This window comes from Lithobates pipiens, unplaced genomic scaffold (assembly GCF_037356315.1).
Source record: "Lithobates pipiens isolate NorthernLeopardFrog02 unplaced genomic scaffold, aLitPip1_a1.2 Scaffold_13, whole genome shotgun sequence".
Classification (NCBI taxonomy): domain Eukaryota; kingdom Metazoa; phylum Chordata; class Amphibia; order Anura; family Ranidae; genus Lithobates; species Lithobates pipiens.
In genome coordinates, this window is record NW_027507718.1 from 281599860 (window position 1) to 281622739 (window position 22880).

Here is a 22880-nt window from a genome sequence, read left to right on the forward strand (position 1 = left end):
AATTCTGCAACTGAGCAAATTTCTGTGTTTTTGGATTTGATTACATTATTGAATAATTTTTATTATTATTTGTTATAATTATTTATAGTTATTTATTATATTATAAACGTTATCATACCCAGGATGCCTGCTAGACTCTGGTTTGAACAGATTTAAGTGAGTTATTCCTAAGAATTACAGGACTACAATATAAAACGCCAAAATTCCATGCAAAATAATTGTACTGCTTTCAGAACCTAAAATCAGAAATAATCATACCGACAGGGAGGTTAAGTGACTTTGAATGTGGCATGGTTGTTGGTGCCAGAGGGGCTGGTCTGAGAATTTAAAAAAACTGCTGATCTACTGGGATTTTCATGCACAACTATTTCTCAGGTTTTCAGAGAATAGTCCAAAAAAGAGAAAATATCCTGTGAGCAGCAGCGGTGTGGATGAAAATGCCTTGTTGGTGTCAAAGGTCAGAGGAGAATGGAGGATGGGGTAAACAGCTCAATCTCTGTATTTGCGGATAACACTAAGCTAAGCAGGGCAATAACTTCTCTGCAGTTCTCACTATAATACAGCACCTTTGGGATGTGGTGGAACAGGAGATTTGCATCATGGATGTGCAGCTGACAAATCTGCAGCAACTGTGTGATGCTATCATGTCAATATGGACCAAAATTTCTGAGGAATGTTTCCAACAGCAGAATCTATGCCAAGAAGAATTAAGGCAGTTCTGAAGCCAAAAGGGGGTCCAATCCGGTACTAGCAAGGTGTACCTAATAAAGTGTACAGTGAGTTTAGTTCTCAGTGCAACATAATTTAAAAATAAAATATAGTTTTGTTTTATAAAGTCTAAATTAAAAAAATAAAAATAATAACAAACACGTTATACTTATGCGGCAGAATCTCTGACCTCTTCCAATCTAATGAGAACCTTTAAGGCCAAAGATAGCTGACATCCTTCGATATGTAGTGGGTTGTGAGGCATAGTGTAAAAGAGGTTTTATTTCTTTGACAGACCTTTTTATATTTTAAGAGGTTTAGGGCCAGGACACCCTTAAGTAGTTGAAATTTCAAATGGCAGACTCTGAGACTTCAATAGGAGGACAGCCGTACAGGGAAAGGCCCCAGCAAGGCACCACTTCTGCACGTGCAGGATTGCTGTCTCCTATGGCAACAGTACTTAGCAGTTCCTAAGCCAAAGTAACAGTTCTCTCAGCTTTACTACAATTTCTCCTTGTAGTTCTTCAGCCCCTTGAGCTCCTGGTCTCTCACTGGACTGTCTGATTCACTAACTTTGAATCCCTTGAGCACCTCAAGGCTTTTGCGGTGGTATCTCCCTCAAGCGTCACCCACAATTCCCTGCTGGGTCCCTAGCTTGGCACTTCAGATACCTTTCAATTTTCACCCCTTCTGACCAGCTTGGTCCCTGGCTTGGCACACAAGGCTGCTCTGCAAGCGTCACCTCTACTGGTTAGGTCCCTGACTTGATCACCGCCTGAAGTTTCCCAATTCTCCACCATGCCCGTTCTCTGAGAATACTGCTCTGGTACTTGCTTCAGTTACTCACTGTGGTCCCTGGTAAAGGAGGTTTGTCCCTTTGTGGCGACAACTTCCCCTCTACCTCCAACCACTACAGCTTCTCCGGCCGGCAGAACTGTCACTTATGGTTGGACTGCAAGCCTGAGTCCCAACCCTGTGCTGCCCTCTTACTTCTGGATAGGCCCTCACACAGCCTGGCAGCCTGATACCCCTGGGATAGGCCCAATCTCCGGCCTAGCAGCCTAGGGCAAACAAAACTCGTCCACCCAGGCGGGGGTCCAGGTGGCACTCAAGAACCTGGAGCACCTGACCTCACCCAAATATATAGGTTCTCCCAGCAGGCCAAGGGATTCAACAAAATCCCTGCCCATTGGCCGAGATACCCCATATAACCATAATCTGATCTTGAGTTGTCCTTCTCAATCTAATACCTCCAAGTGCCTGGCCACCTGGTGGTAGAAGAGGAAAGTACAACCAGGCCAAACTTAGGGAGAAATCAATGGATCCCTATCGATTAACTACAGTAGCTGCTCCTGACAAGGAATTTGGTGAGGAGCTCCCTGACTAAATCCCAGGGGGCTACACTTAACTCCTCTGTGCAGTTGGTTTTGCACAGAGCAGCCCGGATCCTCCTCTTCTCAGGTCCCTCTTTACTGCTCCTGGTCCCTTCCTCCTATCAAGTGCCCCCACAGTCAGCAGCTTCCTATGGGGGCACTGGTGCTGAGTCACAGCTCCGTGTGTCCATTCAGACATGGAGACCTGGCCCGGCCCCACCCCCTCTCTCCTGTGATTGGCCGACTGACTTGATTGACAGCCCCGGGAGCCAATGGCGTTGCTGCTGTGTCTCAGCCAATCTAATGCATAGATGGCATTAAGATAAAAAACCTTCTGCCTTTACAACTCCTTTAATGTGTGTTTGTTCACTTTGTTCACTGCTCCTAAAATGTGTTAAATTCAGCAACCTTTGTTTTTATCCATCTCCATGATTTCTACATCTAACAAAATGTACAGGGTAAACAATGGAGCGTTTATGAAAATATATGCACAAGGTAAATATTAAAAGATTATGAAAGTGGACCGACCATCAGATATATTTATGCATGTTAACTGCATGCATGTCAAAGAATGTGGGAATGTAACACAGTTATGTAATACTTCTCACTGAAATCACAGTACTCCTTTGACAAAGCCTTCATCTGGTTTCACTCCAGAAGAATGGAGCCATCTTTGTTCAAGCACTATCCAAGGTCAGCATCTGCTTCCTAGATTAAGATGCCCCATGCTGCAGCCTCTTACTTTGTTTCTTGCTACAAATTTACAATGTTAAATTCTGATTCCTCATCATTTTAAATATGATTAATATTGTCATTCTTTGTCCAAGAGATGTGAGCCAAGACACGACTTATATATGTTTCTATAAAAATTCCCATATCAGTGAAGTCTATTCCTCCTATTTGAAAGGTAAGAATTCCATATTATTCCATATTATTCTGGCCATTAGGCACCTAGATGATCATTAATTGCAAATGGATTAACCGGTTCCCGACCAGCGCACGACGATGTACGTCGACAGAATGGCACGGGCAGGCATATTGGCGTACATGTACGTCCAATCTTCAATGCCGCCCTGCCATCGGGAGCGCGCCACCGGCGGCGCGCTCCCGCACTGGTCGGGACCCCCGTGAGTCCGGTCGCGGGACCCGCGGACTCGATCGCCGCGGGCATACCCGCGATCGTCTCATGGGACGGCTGAATGGAGGAAATGCTGTGTAAACAGCATTTCTCCATTCTGCCTAGCAACTAGTGACGCTGGTCTCTGCTCCATGTGATTGAAGCAGAGATCAGTGTTCACTAAATGAAAGCCCAACCCCCCCACAGTTAGTAACACACCCCTAGGAACACTTAACCCCTACACTGCCACCCACTGGTTAACCCCTTCACTGCCAGTGTCATTTACACAGGAATCACTGCATTTATATAGCAGTGATTACTGTATAAATGACAATGGTCCCAAAAATGTGTCAAAAATGTCCGATGGGTCCCCCACAATGTCGCAGTCACAATAAAAATCGCTGATCGCCGCCATTACTAGTAAAAAAAAAAAAATAATAAAAAATTATTAATAAAAATGCTATAAAACTATCCCTATTTTGTAAACGCTATAACTTTTGCGCAAACCAATCAATTATCGCTTATTGCGATTTTTTTACCAAAAATATGTAGAAGAATACGTATCGGCCTAAACTGAGGGAAAATTTTTTTTTTTTATATATATTTTTGGGGGATATTTATTATAACAAAAAGCAAAAAATAATGCGTTTTTTCAAAATTGTCGCTCTTTTTTTGTTTATAGCGCAAAAAATAAAAACCGCAGGGGTGATCAAATACCACCAAAAGAAAGCTCTATTTGTGGGAAAAAAAGGACGTCAATTTTGTTTGGGAGCCACGTCGCACGACCGCGCAATTGTCAGTTAAAGCGACACAGTGCCGAATCGCAAAAAGTGGTCTGGTCTTTGACCAGCAAAATGGTCCGGTCTGTAAGTGGTTAAAGGAAAACTCAACGTTTGTTTTAAAAAAAACAATATAACATATATTATTTGTTATAATTTATTGCTATCGCTATCAAAAATAATTTTTCCTTTTAATCTGCTACTACTATAATTTTCTTTTCTGAAACTGTCAAAACGTTGCTTCCTTCCAAAGTTGTTTTATATACTGTTGGTGCATGGAATTCTCCCAGAAAAGGAATTTCCTGCTTGTCTGATCAGCAAAGAGACTTTCCCTGAAGTCTGCAGGGAGTTAAATTTAATGCCCCATACACACAATCAGAAATTCTGCCAGCAAAAGTCGGATGTGAGCTTTTGGTCAGAAATTTCGACCGTGTGTATGAGCCATCAGACTTTTGCTGGTGGAATTACAGCCAGCAAAAGATTGAGAGCAGGTTCTCTATTTTTCGGTCGCAAAAGGTTCCGATCAGAAATTCCGATCATCTGTACAAATTACGACGTGCAAAATTCCTACCCATGCTCGGAAACAGTTTGACGAATGCTCGGAAGCATTGAACTTAATTTTCTCAGCTCATCGTAGTGTTGTACGCCACCGCGTATTTGATGGTCGAAAGTTCAGAGAACTTTTGTGTGATTAGGACATGGTGAAACAAATAGCTGTTCCTTTTTACCGGAAACGGTATAAATCTGCAACAAAGTTTGCTAAAAAACTTACATTATATAAAGATCGCATAGAGGGAATTGTGTTTTTCTCAATAAAAAAAGGTTACATTTTAATTCATAGGACATGATGAGGTTTCTTGCTTTGTTTTCACAATATAAATTGTAGAATTAAATGTGGAACCTGATTGTTTTCAGTGCGTAACAACAATATTTTCTCATTGTTCCAGGGTTCCAGCCTTAGGGCCGGTTCACACAGCGAGGCGAGGCGAGGCGACACGGCTCGCCTCGCCTCGCTCCCGCAAGTCGCCCCCATTCAGTACTATGGAACCGTTCTGAGAGGAGCGACTCGAGTCGCTCCGACTCAGAAAAAAGGTTCCTGTACTACTTCGGGGCGACTTCGGGGGCGACTTGCATTGACTTCTATACAGAAGTCCTCTGCAAGTCGCCGCTGAGCTCCCCGCAGGTCGCGGCGAGGTAAGTCGGAGACGCCTCGCCGCGCATCGCTGTGTGAACCGGCCCTTAGGGCTTCTGTTTCATTTTTTGTTCCCGTCAAAGTATTTGTTCCATAATTGTTTTGATAAATTAAAGAAAGCGAAATAAACTGGAACTTACTAGATTTTAGGAAAATAGGTATAGATTTATCTAACAATACATATCCAATGCATACATACACATACGTTTTAGCTTTCCTATAGACGTTAGAGTTTTGAGCTATAAATTCCCGAATATTTTTTCTCCTGCAAGTAAGTAAAAGGAAAAGGAAAACATATTATAAAAGGAAAACATATTCGTTCTATCAACAGATCTAAATTTGTGGCCCATGTTTCTCACTGGCAGCACTTCTGGTTGTCGGGATCTGTGATCAAGCATTACAACTTGCCTGTGCCGACTAGTCCCCTCTTAGGTTCGCCATACATTATACAATTTCCTTTTACAATTTTCAATTCGATTTACCAAAATCATATAATATGAGGCTGAACCTAAACACTTTCAATTTGTATGCAATCAGGCTGGCCCTTGCACTACGTAGTTTAAGGTAAATCTTAAGGAAACGGAATAAGAAAATTGTATAATGCATGGCCAGCTTTAGTGATTTCATCACACCTAGCCTAAGAGGACCTACATCACCCAGGCAGTGAACCAAAGAATGATTATTCTTTAATTCACTGAATGAGGATTTCTACCAAAACTGGAGAGTAAAAAATCTGGTGCAACTCTGCATAGAAACCAGCTTCCATTTTTTAATTTTTTTGTCAAAGCTTAACCACTTGCCACCCGGCTATAGGCAAATAACGGCTGCAAAGTGGTTTCAAAATCCTGACTGGGTGTCATAGGACGTCCTCAGGATTTTGAACAGCTGCGCACCCCCGGGGGTGATCGTCTGACACCCACGCAACTACGATCTTGGTAAAGAGTCTCCAACGGATCAGCTCCAATGGAACGTGATCAGCCGTGTCCAATCACGGCTGATCACAGTGTAAATAGGAAGAGCCGGTGAACGGCTTTTCCTCACTCGCGTCTGTCAGACGCGAATAGAGGAGAGCTGATTGGCTGCTCCTCTGACAGGGGGGTCTGTGCTGATCGATTATGGATGCCAGTCAGTGCCCACAATGGATGCCAATCAGTGCCCACAATGGGCATCACTGATTGGCATGCATTATTGTTTGCCACTGATTGGCATCCATCAATACAAAACAATACAATACAATGTCGCCTATCAGTGCCCATCTATGCCACCTATCAATGCCCATCCATGCCAACTATCAGTGCCCATCCATGCCCATCTGTGCCGCCTATCCATGCCAATCCGTGCCAGCTATCAGTGCCAATTTGTGCCACCTATCAATGTCCATCCATGTCGCCCATCAGTGCCACCTATCAGTGCCCATCAGTGCCGCCTATCATTGCCCCATATCAGTGCCCATCAATGCCACCTCATCAGTGCCACTTCATTGGTGCCACCTCATCAGTGCCGCCTTATCAGTGCCTGTCAGTGCAGCCCCATCAGTGCCCATCAGTGAAGGAGAAAACGTATTTATTTTCAAAGTTTTGAAATTGAAACAAAAAAAAACATATTTTTTTTCTAAATTTTCGGTCTTTTTTTTATTTGTTTAGCAAAAAATAAAAACCGTAGAGGTGATCAAATACCACCAAAAAAAGCTCTATTTGTGGGAAAAAAATTATAAAAATTTCATTTGGGTACAGTGTAGCATGACCACGCAATTGTCATTCAAATTGCGACAGCGCTGAAAGCTCAAAATTGGTCTGGGAAGGAAGGTGTTTAAGTGCCTGGTATTGAGGTGGTTAATTGAACAAGCTGAAGTTAAAAGCTGATTGACTACCATGCACAGCTGCACCGGATTTTGCACTCTCCAGTTTTAGTAAATCAACCGCTGTGTATCCTTTGACTATTTCGGTAATTATTTGGGGAAATTATCTTAGGAATTGTTTGTAATTAACTTGGAAATTACTTTAGGGAAAAAGGGGGTAGAGCTTAGATAGAAAGAAGGATAGATAGGCATTTTAAAATCTCTGAACAGCCGCAACTTTATCAGGAATGACCTTGACAAAATAAGAGGGAGAATGACTGAAACTGAGACCAGAGTCTCCGCCACGGAGGATCTTACCGCTACGCATGCCTCCTCCATCGCTGAGCTGCAGCGCACAGTACAGTCCCTTGTCGCAAAATCAGATGAAGCCGAAAACTGGCTCAGACGCAATAATGTTAGAGTCCTTGGACTTCCTGAGAAAGAAGAAGGGGACCACCCGGCTGTCTTTGCGGAGGAGTTCTTTAAAAATCTTTTGGGTCTTACCAATGTCCCTCCTACCTACGTGGTTGAAAGGGCCCATCAGGTGCCCTCCGGACGCGCCATCCCCGGAAATCACCCCAGGCCTTTCCTGGTCCGCTTCCTTAATTATCGGGACAGAGACAAAATTCTATCTGAAGCCCGAAAACATCCCACTCTCAACTATGGTAACGCCTCCATTCATCTTTTCCCCGACTTCTCGGCTGACTTGCAGCGGAAGAGAAAAACCTTCAATGATGTTCGTAGATGGCTCAGGGACAAGAACATAAAATATAGCATGCTTTACCCTAGCCGCCTGCGTGTCCAACATGCTGGAGCAATCCGGTTCTTTGACAACCCAGTGGATGCGGACGACTGGCTGACCACCTTGCATTGATGGCCTATCCTCGTAAAGATCTCTGATGCGCGGATTACCCCTGACCTTACCTGTTTCATTGGTGAAAACCTCCTGTCAATACCGGAGCCACCTCACAAGTACCTGGACAAGTGATCCACATTGAACCCCCACGACTGGGTTCATCCACAAGAAGTTAGGAACCAACTGCTCTCCATCCAATTGGAGGAAATATCACCGGACCCTCTTGCCGTGGGAGGATACAAGTCCCCCCCAACCCACCTTAGGGGAACTCGGTATATCAAGGGGGGTTGTTCTGGCCCTTCAGAGAACTTCCATAGTTCTCATGCACATCAGTGAACTGTTACCAAGTACACAACTCTAAGGTTGAGTCCGCGGTTCTGCGGAGGACTGTAGTGTGGCCTAGTTTTTGGGTTATCACTCCACAATGTTACGGTTAGTTTTGGGTATAGACCGGTTCCTGGTCCACCCCCAGTGTTTTTGGGGGGCACCGGGTACTGGTAGGAAAAGCACCCAGTGCTTGGGAAGTTGTAATGTTTTTTATGGTTGGTGTATGTTATGTGCGGTTGGCTCTTGCTCCAAAAATACTTATCGGGCGGGTCTCAGGTGGGACTCAATCATCCGAACGTTAGAATCTCTCCCCTGGAATCATGACATTACGTGATCAGGGAACTATGTCGGTGGTATCCTGGAATGTCAGAGGCCTCAACTCAGAATTCAAAAGGGCACTGATGTTCCAGTATATCAAGACGCACAACCCACAAATACTGATCCTACAGGAGACCCACCTGATGGGGAGCAAACTGATGGCTTTGAAAAAGCATTGGGTTCAGAAAACTTTTCATGCCACGTATTCCTCATATGCCAGGGGGGGTCTCAATCCTGATAAACAAATCCTTTCTGTGTACGGTTGAAGCTGTCCACACGGACCCCCATGGCAGATTTGTAATTGTGGTATTCACGGCCTGGCAACAACTGTATATTTTGGTAGGAGTGTATATCCCGCCACTTTTTAAGCCGGAAGTGTTGTATACTATTTTGGAGAGGATTACTCCGTACTGTCCAGCTAAATTGCTACTCCTGGGGGACTTTAACAACACCCTCTCCCCTGATCTTGATAGGCCCACTCCATCACAATCCTCTTGGGGGGACCTGCTGGGGTGGACACACTCGGCGGGGGTTACGGAGGTGTGGAGATGGCTGCACCCACACACTAAGGCTTACTCATGCTTTTGTACGTCATATAAAACCTCCTCTAGAATTGATTATGCGTTTGCAAATCAACTTATGTTATCCGACGTAGTGGAGGCGACATACCTGCCTAGTGGGCTGTCTGATCATTCCCCCCTCAAGATTACTATGCGGACGAAAGAAAGGCGCAGCGGCTCCCTGTGGCGCCTCGGGGTCCACTGGATCTCCCATGAAGAGATAGCGGGGCGAATCCCACAAACATTGCGAGAATATTGGGAACATAACGCGGGGTCATCCTCTCCTCCCACAGTTTGGGATGCCTTCAAGGCATTCACTACATTAAGGCAGTAAAGGTGAATCAACAGGCCAATACAACACGGTTGGAGGGGGAGATCGAGGAGGCATCCGCTGTCTATGGGTCTGACCCCTCGGTTTCCAATTTTGAGTGGCTATAGTCCACCAAAAGGAATCTTCAACTCCACCTCACTGAGGTCACACGTTTGGAGGTATTTCATACTAAACAAAGGTTTTTTGAGCAAGGTGATAAAAATGGTAGGCTACTGGCAATGATGTCTCATCACGATACTCCTATGACCCTGATCCCCGAATTGGTTTCTCCTACTGGGGAATCTATTACATCCCAGGAGGGTATCCTAAGAGAGTTTGGGCCCTTCGATCAGACACTATACAGTACCACGCTCCCTCCTGATGTAAATCCTGGCGAGATGGCACCTCTCCTGGACCCCCTGGCCTTGGGGTGGCTGTCGGATGAGGAGAGATCCCATCTGGTCAGGCCTATTACTGCAGAGGAAGTACATGCTATTATTAACTCATTGGCAACTGGGAGGGCCCCATGCCCGGACGGTCTGCCTGTTGAGTTCTACCGGTCCCACGCGGATCTTCTGGCCCCTCTGCTGGCTGCCCTGTATACCCAGTGTCTGGAGGGGGGAGCACTCCCACCATCCATGGCAGATGCACATATTATTCTAATTCTTAAGCCCAATAAAGATCCCAAACAGTGCGCCTCATACAGACCCATTGCTCTTCTCAACACTGACTTCAAAATGTTATCTAAATTAATTACCGTTAGACTCAACCCACTTCTACCCTCCATTATAGACCCTGACCAGACTGGGTTCATGGCCCAGAAATAGACGGATATCAACCTCCGCAGACTATTCACCAATCTGCATGCCACACATGACAATGTGGGCACTAGAACGGTTGCCTCCTTTGATATCGAAAAGGCATTCGATTCAATCGAGTGGCCATATCTTTGGGAAATTCTGCGGAGGATGGGATTTCCGTTGGTTTTTATTGGGTGGCTTCAAACCTTATACAAATCCCCAAAGGCGGCCATCAGACTGGCGGGAGATGTCTCTGCTCCCTTCCCACTGTCCAGGGGTACCAGGCAGGGCTGCCCTCTCTCTCCGGCACTATTCGCCATTGCTATGGAACCGGTGGCGGAGGCACTGTGGGTCTCGTCCCACATAAAAGGACTAAAAATAGCGTGGCTGGAGGAGAGGGTAGCACTGTACGCAGGCGACCTCCTACTCTTTCTGAATGATGCGGACCCCTCCCTTAGAGGAGCGCTGCGAGTACTGACTGACTTCTCCAAAATAACAGGATTGCGGGTGAACTGGACGAAATCCCAGTTACTTGCTATTGACCCTGAGGCAAAACGACTAGCCCCGCCAGATCTCCAACTGCAATGGGTAGAAGACATGGTGTACCTGGGGGTGAGGGTCTCGAGAGATGCATCCAGCTTTATCCCCCTTAACCTAGATCCGGTGGTCCAAGGAGTCAAGGCCAAGTTGAAAGCCTGGGAAAACCTTCCTCTATCCCTATTAGGCCGCATTAACCTAATTAAGATGAAAATCATACCTAAATTTACCTACCTATTCCATAATTCCCCACAATGGATACCTTCCTCATTTTTTACGAAATTGAACCACATGTTCTCCTCCTTCCTCTGGGGCCCCGGCCCCCATAGATTTAAACTATCCACGCTGATGCGTCCGATGCTACGGGGGGGGTGGCGTTTCCAGACTGCCAGAAATATTTTCTGGCAGCTCAGTTAGTCACGGTAGTTTGGTGGCTGGTACCAGAGGCGTCCAACCCTGCGGCGGTTCTAGAGGCTGCAGTAGTCTGCTCTGTGGAGGCCTTAACACATTTACCCCTGTGGGGTCCCAAAGCCCCCTACGACCTGACACCCTCCATGCACACGACTCTAAGGGCCTGGAGGGCGGGACTGGGACTTGAGGGGTTTCCACGGAATGCAATCTCCCCACACGCCCCCCTATGGAACAATCCTACCTTACCCTATCTCTACTCACTACCAGACCCCAAAATATGGGCCAAATGTGGTATTAAACTCCTATCTGACCTCACAACCGGCACAACTATACACCCCTTCAATCACCTGGTATCTCACAATAATGTACCCCCCTCGCATGTATTCCAATATATGCAGCTATCCCATGCATTTAGAGCCCAAGTGTTACCCAATGACACGCAAATAGTGCAGTCCACTCTGGAAAAGGTCACAAGGTTTGAATGTACCAGGAAGCCGACTTCGGTCCTTCATGCGCACCTCATTAGGGTCTCCTCTCCAGATCTGTCAAAGCTCTGTCAAAGATGGACTCAGGACATCCCGGATCTGGATTCCGAGGACTGGGAGGACATGTGGGACTTCCCCTTCAAAATCCTGGTCTCACTTCGAGACCGTCTCATACAATACAAAATACTACACCGGGCATATATTACCCCGTATAGATTACATAAAATGAGAACCTCCCTGTCCTCGGAATGTTGGAGATGTACTGGGGATCCGGGTGACTTCATACTCATCTTCTGGTCCTGCCCGGCAATTAAAAACTACTGGTCACAGGTTCTATCTGTAATTCAAGAAGTGGTGGGAATAGATGTAGCCCAAACCCCGCGGATATGCCTTTCTAGGCTTAATAGAGGGGTTAGCAGAACTCTGATAGGACTCCTACTTTTTTATACCAGAAAAATGATCACTTTATGCTGGACTGAAGAATTTGGTCCTTAGTTATCTCAATTAAGTGGGAGCCAACCTAGCACTAAGTTAGTTGTTGTTTGTTCTTGTGGACATGCTACAGCTGTAGATTAATAATGTTGGAAGCAACTCACTGGCCCCTGCGTGGGTCTAGTCCTAATGCTGTGGCATGTTTACTGTTACCTGTTGACTGTCTGTTTGTCTGTCTTAAACTCAATAAAAATATTTTCAAAAAATAAATAAAAAATCTCTGATCAGCCAAACTGGTTCCACTGTAAGATAAAAAATGAATGTGTGTTTGGCATTACAACCATCTCGAATGCATTATTGCCCTTAGCTAATGGCATATTTTATGCACACATGTTCAGAAAGGTAAACAGGCATAGTTTGTCTAATCCATCTTTCTTCAATAATTGACAGCCTCTATAGCTTTGGAAACTTCAGCTCATCCAGTACTGAAAGGAATACATTGTAGAGTATATAATCCCAGATGTGGATGATCCAAAATATATCTAGCCTGTAATCAATCAGTGTCATAGTGATGTCATAGTGAAATAACTAACACCTGCCTGCATTTAAAATTCTTCAATTTAATCAAGTTATTTTGCCTTTTGGAGTCTTGGAAAATATCATCATCCGTACTGACCTTACACACATGCTGTTCTCTATGATAATGTAAAAGTAAACAAATTCATTATTTCACTGTGCAAAAGGTTCCGACATTATGTTTGTTTAAACGTGAACAGGAAATTGAGGATGTTGCCTGATACAGGTTTTATGATGTTATAGCTAAAAAGACATCAAGCAGCAAATGTCTATATTTATGTGTGTTTAACTGTAGAACTAGAATATTGTCGTATATGAAAACTCACTGTTTATATTGGAGTGGTTATAGCAAGCAGCTAGCCATCTTGTTCTTCATATAAAGTACATTATTTAGCTTTTGTGCCAGGATGTATCAGCACCTTGGACAGCTATCAGGGACAACCCTTATAAGTGCCCACAGCAATGTAACATGATGCATAGGTCATGGCATGGACTCACACATAACATTTGATTTGAATATCAAATAGATGTTTAAACAATACTTATTGTGAATTGTGATTACTAATAATTTGTAAGTTGTGAACATTAATACTTTAAAAATATTGCAAATATATCTAGTGTTTGCAACACTTGCATTTTTATTTATGCTTTGCTGACAAATTCACTTTTTTAAAACGAGTAATTGTTCTCATCTCATGTTGCATATTACCAATGAGCTTTGAAAATGTTACTGAAACACACATAATTTCATTGCTAACTCTTATATTAGATGTTTTTTTTATGGTGCATATTTATTAAACAATCTTTATGTGGTCAGCAGTGTGCCAAGGAGATAGTGGTGCAATACAGTTACACACTCTACTATGCACCAAATAAACTATATGCACAGCAACATAATTTATTTGATGTGTGATGCACCAAAATAAGACTTCATGTGTAATAATTCACATTCCTCTGCCAATCTTCCCTTATCTGGCCCAATGTTAACTTATGTTTTCTATAATGTCTTAATTTCATGCATAAAATAGCTATAAAAAGCTATAAAAATATTATATATATATATATATATATATATATATATATATATATATATATATATATATATATATATACAGTATCTCACAAAAGTGAGTACACCCCAGCTTACACTGTTATGCAAGCTGTACACTCACTACTTTACATTGTAGCAAAGTGTCACTTCTGCAGTGTTGTCATATGAAAAGATATAATAAAATCTTTACAAAAATGTGAGGGGTGTACTCACTTTTGGGAGATACTGGATGTATCTGTCGTTCCACAAATAATGGTCACATTATTATTATACTGGTGTCATTCCACAAATAATGCTTGCAGCTGACCACGGGTCTGGGATACACGGAGACCGACTTGACGCTGGCCACACCACACCTTTTGAGTGTGGTGACATCGGGGGATGTTGTCCCTATGGAGGGACTCTCCAAGCCTGGTCTCGTTGGGTGGGTCCGCACCTGTGATCAGATACACCCTGCATCAACAGTGAGGTTATCTGAGATGGTCAATTGGAGTGTGGCGTGTCTGCGTGGTGGTGCCCTTTGTGATAACATGTGATGGCTGGGACCCCGGAATAATTGAGGGGAACGTGGGATTTATGGTTGGGGTGTACTTTTTCTCCCCAATAACCCCCGCTTTTGGCTACATATTCAAACTTCTTTTTATTGGGCCCTCTGACTTTGGTGGAGCTGTGGCAGATCGATCTCTTCCTTGGATGTTATAAGAAGCTTCCTGTTCATATACATGATCTACATGATTTGACCATAAATCACCCCTGAAGAAGAGGTCAACTGTTCATATATACCTCGAAACGTTGGGTTATCTTTATTGTACAGATTATTCACAATAGAGTTGGTCATCTACTGTTCCATGTATATATGCTATGTACTTCTATTATACATCCACATTTTTTATGTGTAATGTCATAGATCACTTGCTTTTAGTGTTTTTTTTTTTATAAATAAATACAATTCTAAATAAAATCTTTTTTTCATTAATAAGTGCTGGCAATGCAATTTAAATTCCCACTGAGGGCATACACTCTTATTTGCATGTTTTTTGTTTCTACTACTATAGGAATGTGGGTTTGCAAAGGCACCTAGTATATATAGGGTGGACACCAATCCTTTCTTTCATTTCTTGTAAGTAAATCTCCTGTGCCTGTTCTTTTTTTCTCTAGTAAATTTGGACCTAACCTTGCTCATTAAAGTTTGCCTGCTGCTGGCAATTTTAAAACTACCGTGTCATCTGTTTTCACTTAATTTTCGTATTAAAGCATCTGTCTTTGCGTTTTGTCTCTAGCACATTTTGGACCAGTTTCCCTGATTAAAACTGTGCCTCTAATTTCAGGTTCACCAGATTTCAAACAAGATTCAGTGAACCCTTGCCAGATCGAACCTAGGCAGATCTGTCCATTGTTATTGATAAGTACTTCCAGAAATCACAGTTATGGATTATTTAACATGTCAATTTCAGATATGATTGAATTTCCATCTAAAATATCCAAGGAAACAAAAGAACAGACACAAACTGTTCATGTGTTTTTCAAGATAAGATGAGGTGATTGAACATAACAATGGCAAAACTGATTAATTAAACTCTTCCAGTGAGTCATATACTGCTAAAGCTAGATGATCTTACAGTATGCATCTGCCCAACATGTGTTTAACAGAACTTTAAATGAGAAAATGAGCTCCCAGAACAGGAAGAAAAACCTTGACACTAAAATCAGAGCTTTAGAGAAGTGTATGTACAGTATCTCACCCCTCACATTTTTGTAAATATTTTATTATATCTTTTCATGTGACAACACTGAAGAAATATCACTTTGCTACAATGTAAAGTAGTGAGTGTACATCTTATATAATTCGACGTTCACCCTCCAATCCCCTGGCAACCCACTTGGACTGCTCCACTATAACAAGATAATTGTCTAAATGTATGTTACTTAGCCAAGTATAACACAGGCACAATAATTATAAACTTTTAGTTATGTAAAGTAGTGAGTGTACAGCTTGCATAACAGTGTAAATTTTCTGTCCCCTCAAAATAACTCAACACATAGCCATTAATGGCAACAAAAGTGAGTAAACCCCTAAGTGAAAATGTTTAAATTGGACCCAAAGTAGTGTCAATATTTTGTATGGCCACCATTATTTTCCAGCACTGCTTTAACCCTCTTGGGCATGGAGTTCAACAGAGCTTCACAGGTTGTCACTGGAGTCCTCTTCCACTCCTCCATGACGACATCACGGAGCTGGTGGATGTTAGAGACCTTGCACTCCTCCACCTTCCATTTGAGGATGCCCTACAGATGCTCAATAGGGTTTAGGTCTGGAGACATGATTGGCCAGTCCATAACCTTAAGCCTCAGCTTGTTTAGCAAGACAGTGGTCATCTTGGAGGTGTGTTTGGGGTCGTTATCAGGTTGGAATACTGTCCTGCGGGCCAGTCTCTGAAGGGAGGGGATCATTCTCTGCTTCAGTATGTCACAGTACATGTTGGCATTCATGGTTCCCTCAATGAACTGTAGCTCCCCAGTTCTGGCAGCACTCATTCAGCCCTAGACCATGACACTCCCACCATCATGCTTGACTGTAGGCAAGAAACACTTGTCTTTGTGCTCCCTTACTGATTCCAGTAATCTATGTTCTTAGGCCGCGTACACACGGGCGGACTGTTCGCCCAACTTTGTCCGCTGAACAGTGTTTCAGCGGACAGTCCGCTCGTGTGTGGGCTTCAGCGGACAGTTTCAACGGACAGTCTGACGAACAAAGTTTTTCGGAATTCCCGTAAGACAGTCCGCTGAAACTTGGTTTGAGCGGACAGTCCGCTCGTGTGTAGGCTTGTTCGTCAAACTAAGTTCCGCGCATGCTCAGAAAGGATTTACACGCCGAAGGTTGCATTGCAGTGTATAGGACGTAATTTTTCTAGTCCCGTCGTACGTGCCGTTCACGTCATCGCGCACGCTTTCAGCGGACTGTTCGTTCATCGTGTGTGGTCAAGTCCGCTCATGCAAATTTTGAGCGGACTGTTTGTCGGATTGTTTGACAAACTAAGTTGGGCGAACAGTCCGCCCGTGTGTACGCGGCCTTAGTCTGCTTGTCTTCAGCAAACTGTTTGCAGGCTTTCTTGTGCATTATCTTTAGAAGAGGCTTCCTTTCGGGATGACAGCCATGCAAACCAATTTGATGCAGTGTGCGGCATATGGTCTGAGCACTGACAGGCTGACCCCCCACCCCTTCAACCTCTGCACTAATGCTGGCAGCGCTTATGCATATTTTTCCCAAAGACAACCTCTGGATATGACGCTGAGCATGTGCACTCAACTTCTTTGGTCGACCATGGCGAGGCCTGTTCTCAGTGGAACCTGTCCTGTAAAACTGCTGTATGGTCTTGGCCACCATGCTACAGCTCACTTCCAGGGTCTTGGCAATCATCTAATAGCCCATATTTATGTAGAGCAACAATTTATTTTTTCAGATCCTCAGGAAATTCTTTGCCATGAGGTGCCATGTTGAATTTCCAGTTACCAGTATGAGAGAATGAGAGCGATAACACCAAATTTAACACACCTGCTCCCCATTCACACCTGAAACCCTGAAACCTTGTAACACTAACGAGTCACATGACACCGGGGAGGAAAAATGGCTAACTTTTGTTGTTGACGATTTAGACATTAAAGGCTGTGTGTTGAGTTATTTTGAGGGGACAGCAAATTTACACTGTTATATAAGCTGTACACGCACTACACGTCACATGAAAAGATATAATAAAATCTTTACAAAAATGTGAGGGGTGTACCCACTTTTGTAAGATACTGTATGTATCTGCCATTCCACAAATAATGAATGAAGACAAACTCATTCAAATGCTTACTGATGACTACTAAATATTAAAATCATACATAACATATCTAACCTAAAGTTTATAATTATTGTGCCTGTGTTATACTTGACTAAGTAACATAAATTTAGACAATTATTTTATTATAGTGGAGCAGTCCAAGTGGTTTGCCAGGGGATTGGAGGGTGAACGTCGAGTGTGGTCAAGCTCCTGTATGTGTTCCAGACCCTAGACACCTGCTTAGTTTGAATAGCGTATAAAATTGCAACATGCATATTAAAGTGATATTAAAAGCATTTTTTTTAAACCAAACATGTCATACTAACCTGCTCAGTTAAGTGGTTTTACACAGAGCAGCCCCAGTCCTCCTCTTCTCAGGTTCCCCGCTAGCACTCCTGGCCCCTTCATCTTGCCGTTTGGCCCCATAGAAATCTGCTTGCTTAGGGGGCAGCCACTGCTCTGTGTGTTCATTCAATCACGGATCGCATCTAGGCCCCACCCCCACTCTCTTCTCATTAGCTTACCACCTGTGATTGACAGTAGCAGGAGCCAATGGCTCCCACTGTTGTCTCAACCAATGAGGAGAAAGAGACCTGGAGTGCCACTGCTCGTGGGCACATCATTGGATCAAGATAGGCCTCAGGTGGGTATTAGGGGGGTTGCTGCCCACAGAAGGTAAAAAAAAAAAACCTTAGACATTACAACCACTTTAACCTTGCAAATTTTGCTTTTGCAGTGACAAAAGAATTGTAAACTAGTCTAAACCAGTGATGGCCCATCCATTAGGGGCACAAGGGTGCCTCCCTCCCTAATCCATGCACTCAGTCTTTTTACTGACCATTCTACTGACTGTGTCCCTTAAGCTGATTTTTGTGGGTTTTTAGTTTTTTTGTGGTTTTCTTTGGGCTGCACACAGTATTTAAAGTGGAGGGCCACCCTGAAAAAAGAAAATACATTAAAAATTAGAAAAAAATCATTAAAAAAAAAATGAAAAAAAAATTTTTTTTTTTACTTACCAGAAATGCCTGTTGCTAGGCACATCATCCTAATCTGCCTCTTCCTCCTCCGCAGAGATCTTCTTTCTTCTCTCCTCCGTGCGGCATCTTCTGGGTAATGGGTCGTGCTGTGTTCTGGGAACTGTGTGTCCCAGAACACAGCGCATCCCATTCACAAAGCGCTGCGCGACTCACGCATGCGCAGTAGGAAATGGGCAGTGAAGCCGCAAGGCTCCACTGGCTGTTTCTCTTACCCAAAATGGCGGTGCCGGGACCCGAGACCGAGGGACGGTTCAGCCTCGGGCGGCTGACATCACGGGCGCCCTGGACAGGTAAGTGTACTTATTAAAAGTCAGCAGCTACAGTGTTTGCAGCTGCTGACTTTTAATTTTTTTTTTTCAAAACCGGCCCTCCTCTTTAAGCATTTTACCATGGTTAGTTTGTTTGAGGATTTTAATATATAGACTTTTTTTGCAATTTGGTCTTTTTTATTTGTTTATTTATTTTCATTTCTGGATTTGCACATTCTAGTGTATGCCGAATGAAAATACGTGTATTTAAGTCCAGTTCTGCGAGTTAACAAAGTCCAATCAATGAGCAAGATGGATCAGTGGCTTTCATACGTCTTTGCTGATGTTCTTTCTTTGATTGGTAAAAGAAGAGCTTCAGACTCCTGATGCAGCCCCTCTTGTCTGGTCCTTGATGAGGGTGTGGAAAAAATGTATACAAGTATTAATATCTTTGAATACATGCAGGTTGCATTCTGGTAACTCGAGCTCTTGTTTTTTGGGTACTTGTCATTTAAAAAGGAAAATTTTGGGTTGGCAACCTTGGTTAGAACAGATGGAAACAGTACAGACATCACTATTACTTTTTACATTAATTCTTGCATTGTTTAGTAATTAGCAATGACAAATAACCTATTTGGCACATTCTATTTAAAAATGCATTGCCAAGTAGAAAGCTGAACAAATTCGACAGCCAAAACTGCTCCATGACTGGGTGCTGCAGAGAGCTGTTCTAAGTGGTTATGTCTGCAATAAATTTATTATTACACAGTAACGTTTATTTAAAAGTTAACTATGGGCACTGTGGTATTTTATTAGGATTTGCCAGCACTCTGATGTTCATGACACTACCATAATTAATGACACTACCACAATTAAAACTGTAAAGTCAGCTTTTCCTTTCCAAATGTAAAACATGCACCCTGGCCCACCAGTCACCTGTGTCCATACTCCATCCCCTTGTAGTCCAAGTTAGGGACGAGCTGAAAACCTCCTGGTTCGATTCGCACCAAAACATGCGAACAGACAAAAAATGTGTGCCAACACCATTAAAGTCTATGGGACACGAACGTGAAAAATCAAGAGTGTTAATTTTAAAGGCTTACAGTTGTACCCATAAGTTTACATACCCTGGCAGAATTTATGATTTCTTAGCCATTTTTCAGAGAATATGAATGATAGCACAAAAACTTTTCTTTCACTCATGGTTAGTGTTTGGCAGAAGCCATTTATTATCAATCAACGATGTTTGCTCTTTTTAAATCATAATTACAACAGAAACTACCCAAATGACCCTGATCAAAAGTTTACATTCCCCAGTTCTTACTATAGTATATTGCCCCCTTTAACATCAATGACAGCTTGAAGTCTTTTGTGGTATTTGTGGATGAGGCTCTTTATCTTCTCAGATGATAAAGCTGCCCATTCCTCTTGGCAAAAAGCTTCCAGTTCCTGTAAATTCTTGGGCTGTCTTGCAGGAACTGCACATTTGAGATTTCCCCAGAGGAGGGTTTGATTTAACACAGTTGGGTGCCATACTGTCTATACACAGGTGTTTTTAATTGAACAAAACCAGTTATAAATCACTTTAATGAACATATAGGAATTCTTGGAATGAATACGTTTGTCTGGTTGTAGAACAGGTGTCAGATTTATGATTAGTTACATTGACGTAGATCTTAACAACCAATCATATCTAGGCGAGATGGCTAAGATAAGGCTTGTAAAAGGTATATAAATACAAGTTTTACAATTGTTAGACAAAGAAGTCAGATAGGAGCTCAAAAGGCTGAACTCTATGTATGCTGCCCTATTGCGCGGGTCATAGATATCAGAACCAAAGAGCAAATATCTGTGCTTTTGTTGTAATTTGTTGTAATTTGTTGTAATTTGTCTCCTCGTACGAGTCAAATCCTTCTGAATTGACGTTAACAGAAGCCAGTTAACTGACTGGTCCCTATCAAATGACGGGTTCTCAAGCATTGGCAGAAAAGACCCATTCTGGTTCAAGGTAAGAACAATTCACAATTTGTTTCAATTTGGTTAGAAGATAAGAATACAAATGATATTTTTAGTAGAACACAGGATTAGGAAAGAATTTCTGTGACGATCTGCAAGTTGACAAAAAATATTGTGTATAAAGGTGTAAGAAAGCCAATGTTTTTTAGTAGAGCATAGGATTAGGAAAGAATTCTGTGTCAATCTGCGAGTTGACAAAAACATTGTGTATAAGTGTCAGTGTAAGAAGACCTTAAATTACTCCGTAAGTACATTAAAATGCCCAGAAACTTGTGAAAGGAAATGAATGATGATACCAAGGGCATGTATGAGTTAGGCAAAGATAATGTAAAATATCTTGAAAAATGGGTACAAAGGGCTGACTGGGCAGCCATTAACCAATGCGTACATGGGGAAGATGAGTCTGTAGATAATTACATCATAAGGATGAGGGAAGTGTTTAATAACCACTCTGGGATTGAAGGTCATTCAAGTTAATGACCCTCCTTATGAACAGCAGCTAAAAAATGCCACCCTGAAGGGATTCCTAGCCCCGGCTTCTAGTTTTATCACTAAGCATATGATAAATCATAGAACCTGCAGGCTCCAGGATTTTATTGAGTATGCATGCCATGCTGAAAGACATTTCCAATCTAAAAAGAAAGCAAAAAAAGGAAAGTCGTTTGCTGTAGAAGATGGAACGAATGTGTATGTTGTGGAAAGAGGTACAGAATGGTTAAGAAACTCTCAGCGTAGACCTTGCATTAGGGATTACAAGGGTAGGAAAGAAAGGGGTGAATGTTTTCTGTGTGGCAGGAAAGGCCACTTGGCCAGGGATTGCAAGTTGAAATAGAATGTATGAACAATTAAACAAATTCAGAAGGGTCTGAAGTATTGGACATACTGTATGTAATGTGGAAAGGTTTTTACAGCGTAAGATTAAACCTGAAATAACACTTGTTGTAAAAGGGAAAGACGTCACCTTTCTGTGTGAAACAATGGTGTGCAGGACCCTGATTCATCCCCAGGATATGCCTGGAGGAGTTAAGAAAAAAGGTGCAATTTTTGCAAAATCAGCACACGGGTTAATGTGAGAGGAGGATGTTTCAGAAAAATCTTCCTATAGAGGACCCACTAATGGGCAAAAAAGCTGAATATAAAAATGTGATATCTAAACGATGTCCGTTTAACCTGCTGGGGATTTGTTGCACTTGATAGCTCAGTTATACCAGATGAGGGGGGCTTGAGAGTCCACCATACTTGCAAAACACATGTAGTGAAGGCTTACAAAGAGCCTTATCATTGGTATAGCCTGGTTTTATGTACTGCAGGTCTTGGGTGCATGCAACAATCCCTCCTGAACAAGGTAGAAGAAAAAGTTAAAGTTAGGAACTACAAGGCCCAGCATCATTCTCATTGTACAATGTATTTTAAACATTCTTCAGGACTTAATATAAATTATGAAAAGGAACTAAGTTTTAAGGAGTTAGAATCACCTTGAAAACTCTGTATTGGGATCGGGAGGGAGAAAGCATGGCCACCTGCCTCCTCCCTGATGAGGTATTCAAGCTTCACAGAAAAGAGTCACCTCAGCTAGATAGCTCCATTAATAGGCTGAGGAGTTAGAAGTTATTTAAACTACAGAAAAAATAAAGTTGTTTGTTTTAGGAAATTTATGACATTGTTCGTATCTAGCATACTGCTTCTGGAAGGAAAATATCTGTAGGCAATTATAGGGTCTTAAACTGAAAAGAGGGCTTGTTTATTTTATAGTCATTAGCCCCCTTTTCTTGCTGAAATACTGCAATAGACAGATGGTTCAGTGTGACATAAATAATACTGAAGTTTATAGTCATAAGAATATTAGAAGTTTTCATGGTGCAGATGACTGTAATGATCTCTCCCCAGATTGGATGCTTAGATACAATTTGTGTATATATCTCTTTAACAAAAGTTTTATTATAAACTTATATTCCAACACAACAGGCTTACATTCAGATCACAATACAGGTGTTTCCTAGTACAGTACAAATTCGAACAGGCTGTTACATAACTGCAACACAAGATTGTCATTCAACATACAGAATGCCCATAGTAATCATTTTCA